This window comes from Papio anubis, chromosome 8 (genome assembly GCF_008728515.1).
Source record: "Papio anubis isolate 15944 chromosome 8, Panubis1.0, whole genome shotgun sequence".
In the NCBI taxonomy this organism is placed as follows: Eukaryota; Metazoa; Chordata; class Mammalia; order Primates; family Cercopithecidae; genus Papio; species Papio anubis.
In genome coordinates this window covers 120,014,433-120,027,738 of record NC_044983.1, presented here as the reverse complement: position 1 = coordinate 120,027,738, position 13,306 = coordinate 120,014,433, and the positions used below count along the sequence as shown (strand labels likewise).

The 13,306-nt window shown below is 44.6% G+C and overlaps 1 protein-coding gene across 7 annotated transcripts in view; it reads left to right on the top strand.

Annotated features, from left to right (window-relative positions):
- Window positions 1-13,306, top strand: part of MTSS1 (MTSS I-BAR domain containing 1) — a 183,755-nt gene that overhangs the window by 49,250 nt on the left and 121,199 nt on the right. The gene's annotated exons all lie outside the window — the stretch shown is intronic.

Genomic DNA, 13,306 nt, shown 5'->3' with positions numbered 1-13,306 from the left:
ATGTGGGAGTCCTGAGGTTGGCATTTCTCTCTGCCGCTGGGATGCTGAGTGGAAGATATGTTACTTGAGTTCATCATTTGCTTTTTTTTTTTTTTTTTAAATGTCACAGCTTCCCTCTGTTGTTTTCAACTCCATAGACACATTTGTGTAAGGTTTTAAAAGTTCAGCTTTTCACTTAGGAGGAAGCTGAGCTCTGTAATTTTCCTTTTTGCCTCTGACACTAGGACATTGGAGTCTCGTTCATGCTGGGGGACCCTCTCTACTCTGGGCTATGCCACTTAATCCTCAGGTGGCCCTGAACAGATTATTAACTTGCTTAGAGGTGATTAAGGAGCTCCTCTCCTGCGGTCTAAAGAAACCCCCACTCTGGCCAGTAGGGTCTTGGTGACCTTGCTGAACCATCCTGCCCTAGGAGTAGAGCCTGAGATAACATAAAATGCAGAGAAGCAATGACCTCAAAGCAGCTGGGTAGATGTGACAGCTCCTCAAAGCCTTACCTGTTTTGCCTAAGAGGAGTGTCCTTCATTCGTACCTATAGAAACACTACTTGGCAACAGTGAATTTTCTCTGACACGTGTAATAGGTTAAGTTTCTCTATTTAGAGTCCATTGGAAGTCAGGACCACCTGGGTGTTTTTTGAAAGAGATGACTGTAATAGAAGTATTATAATACTACACTATTGGCATAATAGGTACATTATATGCTATTCATACTATAGAAATGTTATATTGGAGGCTGGAACCTGAAGCCCCTCCTTGTGGCACACAGATAACCTTTGTGTTTTCCTATAATCCTTTCCACCTTCTCCTTGGGGTGATGCCCCTCCTAGTGTGCGCTCCCCAGGACTCAGCTGTCTAGGGCTTCCTTCTTAGCCACTGTTAGCTGAGAGCAGAGGCAGCAGCTCTGGTTGGCCGTGGCCCCTGGAGCTCTGACATCTGGAGGGGACGAGGACCCCGTTCGGATGACTCATGCCCTTCCCTACCCAGGCTGCCTGACTCTTGATCTTACCTAGTACTTTTTCTCAATATCTAATTCCTGTGCCCCTGCGATGGAGTTGTCCTGCTTAGACAAGCCCTTGTGTTCCACATGTGTGGTCTGATCCAGTGAGAAAGAAGTTGCCATTTAAACATCTCATCTTGAAGAACCATTCTGCCTTTCATGCTTCATGTGTTGAACGCTGAAACTGATAGGAGTCTTAGCTTTCCCTGTGCGTTTCCAAGGGTTTAATACATACATAATGATCAGGAGAACCTGATTTAACATTTTGCTCACCCAAGTATTTAGAAAAACATTCTGGAGAAGGTAATAAAGACTAAGTTTAAAGAATGTCTTGGCAGTTGTTAAAGGAGATTTTAATTAAATCCCAAACTAGTGGGTACATGAGAATAATTCAGTTTGAGGGTAACTGTCGGGTGTCCTCATTAAAGTCTATACAGTGCATTGTATGCATTTTCTCCTGTTAAAGATTTAGGCAGCTTTAAATGCTGTTTCTCCTAGACCTTGTTGCAAATACATGCAAAATCTCAAGATTCTCATAAACTATAAATCTTGTGTTGGCATTTTCTGAAGTTCATTTTGGGCATGGATAGGGAAGGTTATGAGTCAGGTGACAGGAGTTTCCATACCATATCCATGTTTTTCATTGTGACCATGTGGCAGCTGGTTCCTTGGTGTAGCCAAGATGCTCTGAGCACGTTCCACAGAGGACTGGGCTGGCTTCTGGAATGGGCTCTAGAAGCAGATGAGGCAAAGATTTTGGCCCACTAGAGCCAACTGTCCAGAATGTAAGAGAGTGCATGCAACACCTTAATATCTATAACTTTCTAAAAGTCCTAATATTTGAGCCTTACTCCCTGGTAGACTGTTTTACTAATCTGAGATGGGACTTGGGCATCAGTATGTTCTAAAGCTTCCAAGGTGGGTCTAAGTATAGCCAGAATTAGATACCACTGCCTAGACCATGAGCGTTGGAGGGTGATAACACAAGACCCTTGTGAATTTTCAAATGCTAAGCAGCTACTACAGTGTGCGACGGCAGTGAGGATGGTCATACCCACCTATTAGAGCAGTTGCAAGGATTAAATAAAACCTTTGGTTAAATGAAGAGAACAAACCTGAGTTGAGATGCCAGCGCTAGGCTTGGCTTACTTCTTAGCTGAAGGACTTGCCCTCACAAAACAACCTTGCCTCTGCGAGGATTCGGACCTTGTCTTGGCCAAACCATAAATTAGCACTTGCTGTGGACCAACGAACTTCTGAATAGTGCCAACCATGAGAGTTTAAGCCTTTGAATGCCAAGGATCTCCTGAATTCATGCTCCAGAGCTGCCCCCAGACTTACAGGTTAAAGTGGAACTAGTAGTGGGGAAACTAAAGAAGGGATAGGTGTTTTATAGTCAAAGGAGTGTGTTAGGCATGCCTGTGTGTTTCTGATGAAAATAGCTAACGAATTGGTCTGCAGGTTCCATGATGGTAGAGACTGGGTCTACCTTGTTCATCTTTGTGCTCTTGTAGCCCAGTACAGTGTAGTAGTAAAATCTTTGTTGAATGAGAGGATGAATTAGGGCCTACCAGGCTGATAGGGCTTGGCTGTGTCCCCACCCAAATCTCATCTTGAACTGTAGCTCCCATAATCCTTACGTGTTGTGGGAGGGACCTGGTGGGAGGTAACTGAATCATGAGGGTGGGTTTTCCTGCGTTGTTCTTGTGATAGTGAGTAAGTCTCACAAGATCTGATGGTTTGATAAAGGGCAGTTCCTCTGCACACGCTGAGGTACCTTTGCTCTTCCTTCACCTTCTACCTTGATTGCAAGGCCTCCCCAGCCATGTGGAACTGTGAGTCCATTAAATCTCTTTTTCTTTATAAATTACTCAGTCTCAGGTATTTCTTCATAGCAGTATGAAAATGGACTAATACACAGGCCCTGCACTAAAGTGTTGGGGCTATTTGAGAAAGATGTTTTTAGGTCTGCTCTTAAATGGATAGAGAATTTGGAGAGGCTAATTAGTTTTCCCCGGGTCACAGAGCTAAAGAGCGGAACCGGGATCTTAAGTCTGGAATTATTCCTGTGATACTGCTCTGCCAGCTTCCTCGCCATAAATATGTATACTATCCACTGGCCAAAGTCATCTCTCAAATGCATTCAGTGGATGAAAGGGGATCAGCTGAGATCATGGTTTGGGAGGGATCAGTGTCAATTTGTTGCCATAACACTAAAATCTCTTGGGGATCAAAATGTTTGCGGGAAAAGGTATATTTTGATGTCCTTTCTTTCTGGCGGCATGACCAGTACTGGACACATTAGAGGCATCTAGTGAGTACTTACTGATTTGATTCAGAAAATAGGAGTAACTCTTCTTGAATTTCTTTTATCGAAGAGAAAGGAATGAAACATTTAACTTTTAGCAGTAAGCAAGCACATTTTAAAATTTGTGGTCCTCTGCCAACAGGTGACTAAAGGAGTCTTTAAATTTGGTTTAAATGACTAAAGGAGATTCACAGAACAGGGGTAGGTATTTTCTTTCTGAATTATGCTGTTGTAATGTTGTCCTTGCCTTGTTCTTTTCTGGTTTACGCAGAACTTTAAACCTCCCTCCCCCATAAAGAAAGAAAAAAACCAGATACACCATACCCTAAAAAGTTAGCATCCATGATTTAAAGAAGGGGTAGGCAAACTATAGCCTCTGGGCCAAATCCAGCCTGCTATTGGCCCATGAGCTAAGAATGACTATTAAAGAGTTGGGAAAAAAAATGAAAACAGTAATGTTTTGTGACATCCAAAAATGGCATGAATTTCAAATGTGAGAGTGCATCCCTAAAGTTTTATGGGAACACAGCCCATTTGTTTGGGTTTTGTCTGTGGTTACTTTTGTGTTACAGTGGCATAGGTGAGTAGTCACAGCAGAGACCAAAGGGCCCTCAAAGCCTGACATGTTTACTAAATGACCTTTCCTGGCAAAATGTCCCTGATTTCACTTTAAAGCAAAGTACCTTGGGAGGGAAGGGCTAGGAGTGTGGAGGTACAGGTAGAAAATATATTTCCTCTTACCCTTTCCTTGCCTTTAGTAAAATTTAAGTGTTCAAGATGGAAAAAAAAATTTCTCCCTGCCTCCTCCTGATTTGCGTACCCCGGAATTGAGAGTCTTGACTGGGGAAGACAAAAGGGGGGAAATGAACAATTGGTGATCGCGGAGACTATGAGAAGGAGGACTTTGGTATTTCTCCAGCCAGATAATTCTCAGGCTTAGCACTCCCTTTTTTTCCTGTGTGCCTTTAAAATTCTCAATAGTCCAATTTTTTTATTTTTTGCATCACATGGGGAACACAGTATGAGAATGTTCATCTGACTGACTTTATTATGTATACAATGACGAGTATTGGACATGACACAATGCACCGTGCCAAGTCCTTTTCATCAGCGTGTGTTTTGTGCCTGTGGTTGGCTGATTGATGGGACTGGGTCTGGCAGGCCTGGCTCCTAAGGTGAGATTGCATTTTGCCCCTTCAAGTAGCCTCCTGTGATTGCACTCACTTTATACTGATTTTGAAGCCCCAAACCTTGGATTTAAAAAGAATTCAAGGGAACGGAGACCTTTTCACTTGACACTTGAAGATTCTTAGCACCTAGAGGGAGTTGAGACTCTTTGTTTTGCTGAGGAGTTGTCTTGGAAGCAAACAGTGACAATATTGATATTGACAACATTAGACTCTCCATTGCCTGAGTTTAGATTTGAGCACGTTCTTTCATTTGGCCAGACCTGTAGCAGAGCAGCAGAAGGCTGGCCTGGTTGCCTCACATTTGCGTCTGTCCGCATGAGGTTTTGAGCTGAAAGTCTTTGGATGGTCGTGAAATCTTGACTTGATAAAAATGGCTCTGTTCAAAGAAAGGTCTGAGTGTTCTGGTCACTTAATTAGATGGCAAAGATTTGGAGATGAAGAGCTTTGCTTTTGTTCTCTCCTGTATCATTTTTCTTTCTACGTCCCTGCAGTGTCTTTACTTTTTAAAGAATTTAGTCTTTAATACCGTCTTTGCATTTTCCATGCATGCTAGGAATAATGTCCAGTTTTGAGACAGTCCTATTACACATTCTGAGTTATTAATTTTTAAAAATCAAATCATTAATGAACACCTTTTAATTCCTTCACAAACTCTTCATGTGCCTGACTTAGCCTTAGAAGTTCTTTGCTGTTTTCTTATTATAAAAGTGGAGTGAGATTAGAAAGTGATGGATTAATGAGAAAGGAAGCACAACTCAAACGCCATTCATATGACCAGGGTCTACCTCACATACTTGTTAGAATGAAATGTGAAAGTGCCTTAAAAGATGTCACCCGCTACATGAGTGTTCACAGCAACATTATTCACGATAACCAAAAGGCAGAAACATCCCAGCTGCCCGTTACTGGATGAATGGATCAACAAATTGTGGTATGTACATAATGGAATATTATTCAACCATAAAAAGGGATGAAGTGCAGATGCTACAACTTGGATGAACCTCAAACGTGTTAGTGAAAGTCAAGAGACAAGAGGTCTCGTATCATATAATTCCACTTATGGGGAAATGCTCAGGATAGGTAAATCCATAGAGATAGGAAGCGGATTCCAGGTTGCCAGAGGTTGGTGAGAGTAGGGATTGGGGAGTGACTGCTTAGTGGCCATGGGGGTTTTATTTTGGGGCAATGAAAATGTTTCTGAACTAAGTAGTCATTACTCACATTATGAATGCCCTAAATGCTTCTGAATTGTTCACTTTAAAATGATTGATTTCGTCATATGTCAATTTCACTTCAATTATAAAACACACACATGCATAATCTGCATCAATGTCACTATATATGGTACACCCTATTCATCGCCAGGACTCGTCAGCCTTGATGTACTTGGTCCCCAACCCTCTGTTAGAGGGAGAACAAAGCACACCTTTACACACAGGCGACCTGAACAGAGCTCAAGGGCAATGGAACTTGCTCAAGGCCAAGTCATTGGGAAGTGGCAGTTGTAGGACTGGCTCTTGGGTTTTCCTGTTTTCCATGCATCTTTATTCATTATTTCTACATGGCGTTTGCTGGCAGGGGAGGCTGACACATTGGGTAGACTAGTGAAGGATCAATGTTCCAAGAGAAACTTCTAGTCTGCCCCTCGGAGGGCAGGCAAAGCTCCTCGACATACCCGCCATGAAGCGGAGGCTAGTTCAGCCTTGTTATTTCCTGACTTCTTGGAGCTGGCTTTCTCTATTTCAAAATAGAAAGAGCAAGAATGTTAAGAGGGCTGGACATGGTGGCTCGTGCCTGTAATCCCAGCATTTTGGGAGGTCGAGGTGGGTGGATCACCTGAGGTCCAGAGTTTGAGACCAGCCAGGCCAATGTGGTGAAACCCCGTCTCTACTAGAAATACAAAAATTAGCCAGGCATGGTGGCACGCACCTGTAATCCCAGCTACCTGGGACGCTGAGGCAGAAGAACTGATTAAACCTGGGAGGCAGAGGTTGCAGTGCATTGCACTGCACTCCAACCCGGGTGGCAGAGCAAGACTCTGACTCAAAAAATAAAGAATGATAAGAGGACTTACCTCGTAGGATTGTTGGGAGTTTTTAACCAGATTGTGCAGTGCCTGGGAGAAGTTTAGTAAATGTAATCTGGCCGGGCGTGGTGGCTCATGCCTGTAATTCCAGCACTTTGGGAGGCTGAGGGGGGCAGATCCCTATGGCCAGGAGTTTGAAACCAGCCTGGCCGACATGGCAAAACCCTGTCTGTACTAAAACTACAAAAATTACCGGGTGTGGTGGCGTGTGCCTATAATCCCAGGTACTTGGGAGGCCGAGACAGGAGAATTGCTTGAAGCAGGAGGCGGACCAAGTACATCAAGGCTGACAGCTCCTGGCAATGCGTGGGGTGTACCATATATAGTGACGCTGATGCAGATTATGCATATTTTATAATTGAAGTGTTTTTTATAATTCAAGTGGAATTGACATAAGACAAAATCATTTTAAAGTGAGTAATTCAGTGACATTTAGTGCATTCATAGTGTGCGATAATGACCACCTCTACCTAATTCAAAACCCAGTTGCAGTGAGCCGAGATTGTGGCACTGCACTCCAGCCTGGGCAACAGAGCGAGACTCCATCTCAAAAAATAATAATAAAAAAATAATATATTCTGTGCCTGCCCCTTAGACAGTCTGGTTCTTTAAGTTTCTTGGAAAGGTTCAGGGAAAAGCCCTGTGCCCTCCTAGGTGGCCAGATGAGACGTGACTTGGAGCCCCCTTCCACCCTGCATCGTGCTGCAGCTTGGATCACTGGCCCTGCCCTGTCTCCTGCTCTCTGAGGAGGAGAACCCTTCCTGTGTCTGGAGCAAGGGCCACGGATTTCACAGTTGGGTGGCACTGACAAAGCTGCAAAGGCTCGGTGGCTTTTTTAGCAACTCACCTTGTGCCATTTTTCAGGTAGATCTGGCTGTTAGTTCCGTGAAATATGGCCATGTTGGTGAAATACTCTTAGGCTTCTGAAAAAGAGAAGGGGAAAAAAAGAAATAGTGCTTTCCTCTGCTCGACACACCACAGTTCCAGCTTCAGGATGCCCTAACACAAGGCAAGAGAAACGTGCAGCTTTGAATCTGGGGCTCCTTCTCTTCTTGTAGTAACATAAATTGACGCGGCCCATCTGTGCTGCTTCAGAACAAACAAGAATGAAGTCATGGTGCTTAAAATAGCACAGGGTGGAGTGGCTGAGAGCAACTCTCACTCTTCCACCTCCCCTGGGGACTTTTATGCCGGATTTTGGAATGGTGGCTGTGGGTTCGGCTCCCTTGGCACCACATCTGGGTCATGCATGTGCTCGTGACCAGCTTTTACTCCACGTGCAGGTAGCACTCGTTAAGAGTGATTTTTTTTTTCTTTTTTTTTTTCTTTTTGTGAGACGGAGTCTTGCTCTGTCACCCAGGCTGGAGTGCAGTGGTGTGACCTCAGCTCACTGCAACCTCCACCTCCCGGGTTCAAGCGATTCTCCTGCCTCAGCCTCCCGAGTAGCTGGGATTACAGGCACCTGCCACCATTCCTGGCTAGGGAGTGATTTTCTCTGAGAGGGAGATTTGCTGTGAAAGTGAGTGTGGTATCTTATCTAATGTTATGTGGCTTTCCCTTCTTCGTATCTCCTGTGCTGTCATGTATTTCAGGGCCACTTTAAAACGCAGCTCACCTTCCTAATGTAGTGCACTAGTCCAGCGAGAACATCCGGAAACTTCATTTGCAAGCTTGGGGTGACCCTGAAGGAAATCCTCCCGGCTTGCAAGATTCAATTCCTGGGGTTTGGCTGTCTTTCCTGGAGAATAAATGAGAGGTCACATTTCTTCTTCCTCATGCCCTTCCTCCTTCTCCATATATATGTGTGTGTGTGTGTGTGTGTGTGTGTGTCTGTGCATATGTGTATTTATTTTAGGATGGGATGTTGCTGTGTTGCCCAGGCTGAAATGCAGTGGCACAATCTCAGCTCACTGCAGCTTCACCTTTCCTGGCTCAACAGATCCTCCCACCTCAGCCTCCTGAGTAGCTGGGACTATGGGTGCATGCCACCACACCCAGCTATTTTTTTAAAAATTTTTTTTGTAGAGATGAGGTTTCATCATGTTATCCAGGGTGGTCTCAAATTCCTGGGTTCAAGCAGTCCTCCCACCTCAGCCTCTCAGAGTGCTGGGATTACGTGTATGAGCCACCATGCCCAGCCCTTTCCCCCCCCCTTTTTTTTTTTTTTTTGAGGCAGAGTCTTGCTCTGTTGCCCAGGCTAGAGTGCAGTGGTGTGATCTTGGCTCACTGCAACCTCCGTCTCCCGGGTTCAAGCGATTGTCCTGCTTCAGCCTCCCAAGTACCTGGGATTATAGGCACATGCCACCACACCTGGCTAATTTTTGTATTTTTGGTAGAGATGGGGTTTCACAGTGTTGGCCAGGCTGGTCTCGAACTCCTGACCTCAAGTCATCCACCCGCCTTGGCCTCCCAAAGTTTTGGGATTATAGGCGTGAACCACTGCACCCGGCCCCTTCTCTGTACTTTTAAGTGAACAAAAATAATATTAACGTGTTAACACTGTCTTTGTATGTTTTATAGTCTGGCTGTATCTTAGTACTTCACAAATGCTGAAAAAATTACATTCTTAATTATTGTTCCTTTAGAAATTATGAAGCATGCGTTCCAACTGATATCTCTATGGATATCGCTGCTGGATTTTTTTAAAACTTCCACAGAGTAGTACTTGCTATGCATGGAAACATGCACTCTTTGTGTGAGTTGCATTGGTTGGGAAATTTCCTGATGGTCACTGAATATGGCCAAAATTGAGCTTTTGCCTTGCCTACACAAATAGTGTTGATCATAGTGTGTTTATGGACAGACTCTCAATCTCTTCTCCCTGAGTTATTTTGATAAAGGAAATGGATATTGGTCACGGTATGTGTTTCCTGGGGCAGAATGCTGTGTTCTTAAGTGTCTGGTATTGTTCTGTTGTCTAGATGAAGTCAGGTGTCCAGTAACCACTGTTTACAAACTTGAATCGGGACATCTTGAACTAATTTGCTCTTGCCATGAATCCTTCTCCAGTGTTTGAGCCACCCAGTGGGAATAGGAATGTCCTGGAACACTCCGTCTCCACTTTGGTCATCTTCAGAAAAGTTATCTTTCCTTTAGAGAAACTTTGGGGGTTGCTGTGTATGCCGTGCAATTTTAGAGTAGAAGGCAGCCAGGGAGGGCGAGACTAGTGAAGGAAGGATCCCTGAGAGAGTCATGACTTTCCTGGCCATCGAGGACTCGCCAAGTGGATGGAAAGAGGGAGGACAGCCTAGCAAGAGGGGCCCCATCATTCGAGGTGTGGTGTCTAGCTTGGTACCCATGCAAGACTGTGAGGAGACGGGTCTTTGGAGTGCAGAACGGGGTAGAAGCAATGGGAGAAAGAAGGTTGATGCGGGTCATGAGGTCAGGTGAGGATTTGATTCTGGAGGAGGGCTCAGTGGGAAAATTTTGGAGGTCAGAAATCTTATGGGGAGAAAAGTATTTGAGGGAGCCTAGCCTGTCAGGGTGGATGTGGAAGGGAGGCCAGTTTAGAAAGGCAGCGATTGGAGCAATCTAGGCCCAATGAGCTTATTGGCATTGGGATGCAAAGGCTTTTCAGGGGAAAAAAAAAAAATGTTCTAGAAGATCATAGCCATGATCTTTATGGCTTCATTAGGACTAATCACTATGGAAAATTAAGGATGCCCATGTCTTATATTTAATATGGTAGCTGTGTTTTCTTTTGGTTGAGCTGGGCTTTTGGCACTCCTGGGCTCTGCATCTTAAGCCATTTTAGAGAGATTATTTGACGTCCTCAGAGGGAGAAGAACGCTAAAGCCACCTCTTTTAATCTATGGTCTCTGGAGTTTTCCTCTTTAACCACTTTGGAGACGGGATGAATTGGTTTCTTAGTAATTAAGAGCTAGGAGCTCTTTTTATTGCTTGTCCTTAACCTCTGACTTCACTGCTCCAGTCTGAACATCCAAATGAGATGATGTTGTGAAAGCTCGTGGTAAGCCCTAGGGTGCTGTACAAATGGTGTTTATCTGAAGCTCACTTCCTTGCTTTTAGTCGTGTTGCTCAAATGATCAATCCTAAGCGTATCATGTTTGCTGACCTCATACATACATTCGTATTTAAATTTGTAGCTTTTTATTGATTTCTGAGACTCCTTTGCAAGTACAACCAAGTCAGGAGTCCCTAACCATGCCTGCAACGCCGTGTGGGGTGCTGCCTGCCTGAGTCTCATCTCCTTTGCTACCACTGGTCCCTTTTGTTTGCTCCACCATATTGGCCAAATTCCTTTCCATCCCAGGATCACTATATTTGCTGTTCCCTCTGGTTGCTCTTCTGCGATCTTTGTGTGGTTTCAGCTCAAATATAACCTCAGGAGGGCTTTTCTGACTGGCCAGCAAAATACCCCATCCTCCTCCCACTGCACACCCCATTTATCCTTTCTGTTCCTTGGCAGTATTTTATGGCACTTAGAATTCTATGAAATTGTTACTTGTTTTCATGACTCGTTTTGCCTGTTTCCACCCTCCCACTAGCATGTAAGCTCCATGAGGGCAGCACTTTGTTTTATGTTCTCTGTATCCATAGTACCTGGCGCGCAGTAAATATTTATTGAGTGAATGAAATGAATAAGAAATTTACATGAATGAATGTTAAAATAGCCTGTGCTTGCAGACACATCCTACTGCAGAGATATTTGGATGCTATTAGTAGAGCAGGAGCAAGACGCGTGTACCATCTGCCTTTATCTAGTGTGGGGAGATTCCTCTAGTGTTCTCTAGCTGTCCACTTTCTTTTACCAGTATAAACTCAAAAGAGTAAACGTTAACTTTGCTTAGCCAAATGGAACCAGCAGATTTTAGCACACGATCTATAAAGGTCATTGCTTTGCTTTGTGTCCCTGAACATATACAGACAAAGACACTGAACGTTAGTAGAAAGCAGCCAGAAATATGTAGGTCACTGTCTTTGACTCAGTTTTGGCTGGGACCTTCTGCAGTGGTCCTACAAAACAAACCCAAAAATAAACAAAATTACCTTCAGTATATTCACTGGCCGGCTCTCTTTTTTTCCCCAAGTCCAAGAAATCTGGCCTTCATCTAAAGGAACTGTTTTCTTATTTGGGATGTCAATCATTAAAGGTGTCCATTTCATGTTTGGAGTGAGCTGTACTGTAAATGCTGGGCTGTGTGGTTGTATCAGTTTGTGCAAACAGTAGGAGCCAAGTACGTCTTGTTCACCCCCGAGTTAGCATCATTTGTCGCACTATCTCAGCAGAGCGGAGACGGTGGACACCTACGCGGTTTCGCAGGCTGTGCTTTCTACTGATTGTTTGTTTAATTAGAAAATGAGTAATTATTTATCCAGAAAATAGAATCCAAAGCCGTGGGGCTGAAATCTTCTCTAATTGCACCATGCGATCATGCTTTTCTGAGGATTGTGCTTTTGGTGTGTGTAGGTGGTAGGGGAGTCTTATTTTGTGGCTGGTATTTACTGAGAGATCCGTCTTTTGCTCAGCACCTCAAGTGGAACAAAATGAAGTCAGTGGCAATCAACCTGCTTTGTAATAAAAGTTTAAAAGCCAGATACAATCAGAATATCTGTCTAAACAGTGAAGTTTGTGTTCATTCCACAGCTTTGGGGACCGGCTACATGTAGGACATCATTGAAGGTAAACTAATGTGTGGGAAAGGGCCCCTGTGTACAAGAAGGTGGTGTTTTGCACTTCATGGGAACAAAGGGAGTCAAACCTTGATAAGCTTTGTGGAATTTGCTGGGCAAAAGCTTGTTTGGGGTGAGATCCTGTCGATACAGCCAAGAATGGAGTTTGGCTTCTGCATATAGGTCAGCTTTTTGATGGGTGACCAAACCCACTGAGGTCTTCATTTTGGCTAACTGCTGATGCCATTTCATTTTTCTTTTCCGGTCCCATTCAGAGGTATGGATTTTCCCTTCCTAATCACCGAGTCTGGCATGCTGTTGAAGAGTGTCGGGGGTATGTGCTAAGTTGACCTTGTAGGTCTGTTTTCCATCCTGACCCAGAGGGGCTACTGGGAAGTTTTTAGCCAGCTATGATGACAGGGAGGGAGGAGTTCACTTGTGGAGCTGGTAGGGGCATGAACGAGAAAGGGGGGTTTTCAAATGGAGCTAGGACAGTATGAATTCCCGCCGTAGATGTGAGCTGAGGTGTGGAAACCTGGCTTTGTGTCTGCTGGATGAAGCAGATCTGGTGACATCTCCTGTCCACAGCATCACTCTCTTTGAATGCACTGGTAGGGTTAGGGCCTGAACAGAACATGCCTAACAAGACGGGGCACGTGGAACTGATTGTGCCTGTGAGAAAACAAAAAGCGAATCACCACCTTCCTCTAGCCCACACCTGTGGCCGTTTGCGCTGTGTCCGCCTCAGTTGCTGGCCGGGCCTGTTGACATCTTGGTTTTAGAAAGCCCAGCAGTGGAGGTGAAAGCCTTGGAGACTTATTTTGTTTTTGTTTTTGTTTTGAGACAGGGTGGTGTCCCCCAGGCTGGAGTGCAGTGGCGCGATCATGACTCACTGCAGCCTCGACCCTCTGAACTCAGGTGATCTTCCCACCTCAGGGGTCCCCCAACCGGTTGCCCTGCCCTAGTAGCTGGGACTACAGGCACACACCACCATGTCTGGCTAATTTTTTTTTTTTTTTTAAATAGAGAAAGGGTCTTGCCATATTGCCCAGGCTGGTCTTGAACTCCTGGGCCCAAGCGATCCTCTCA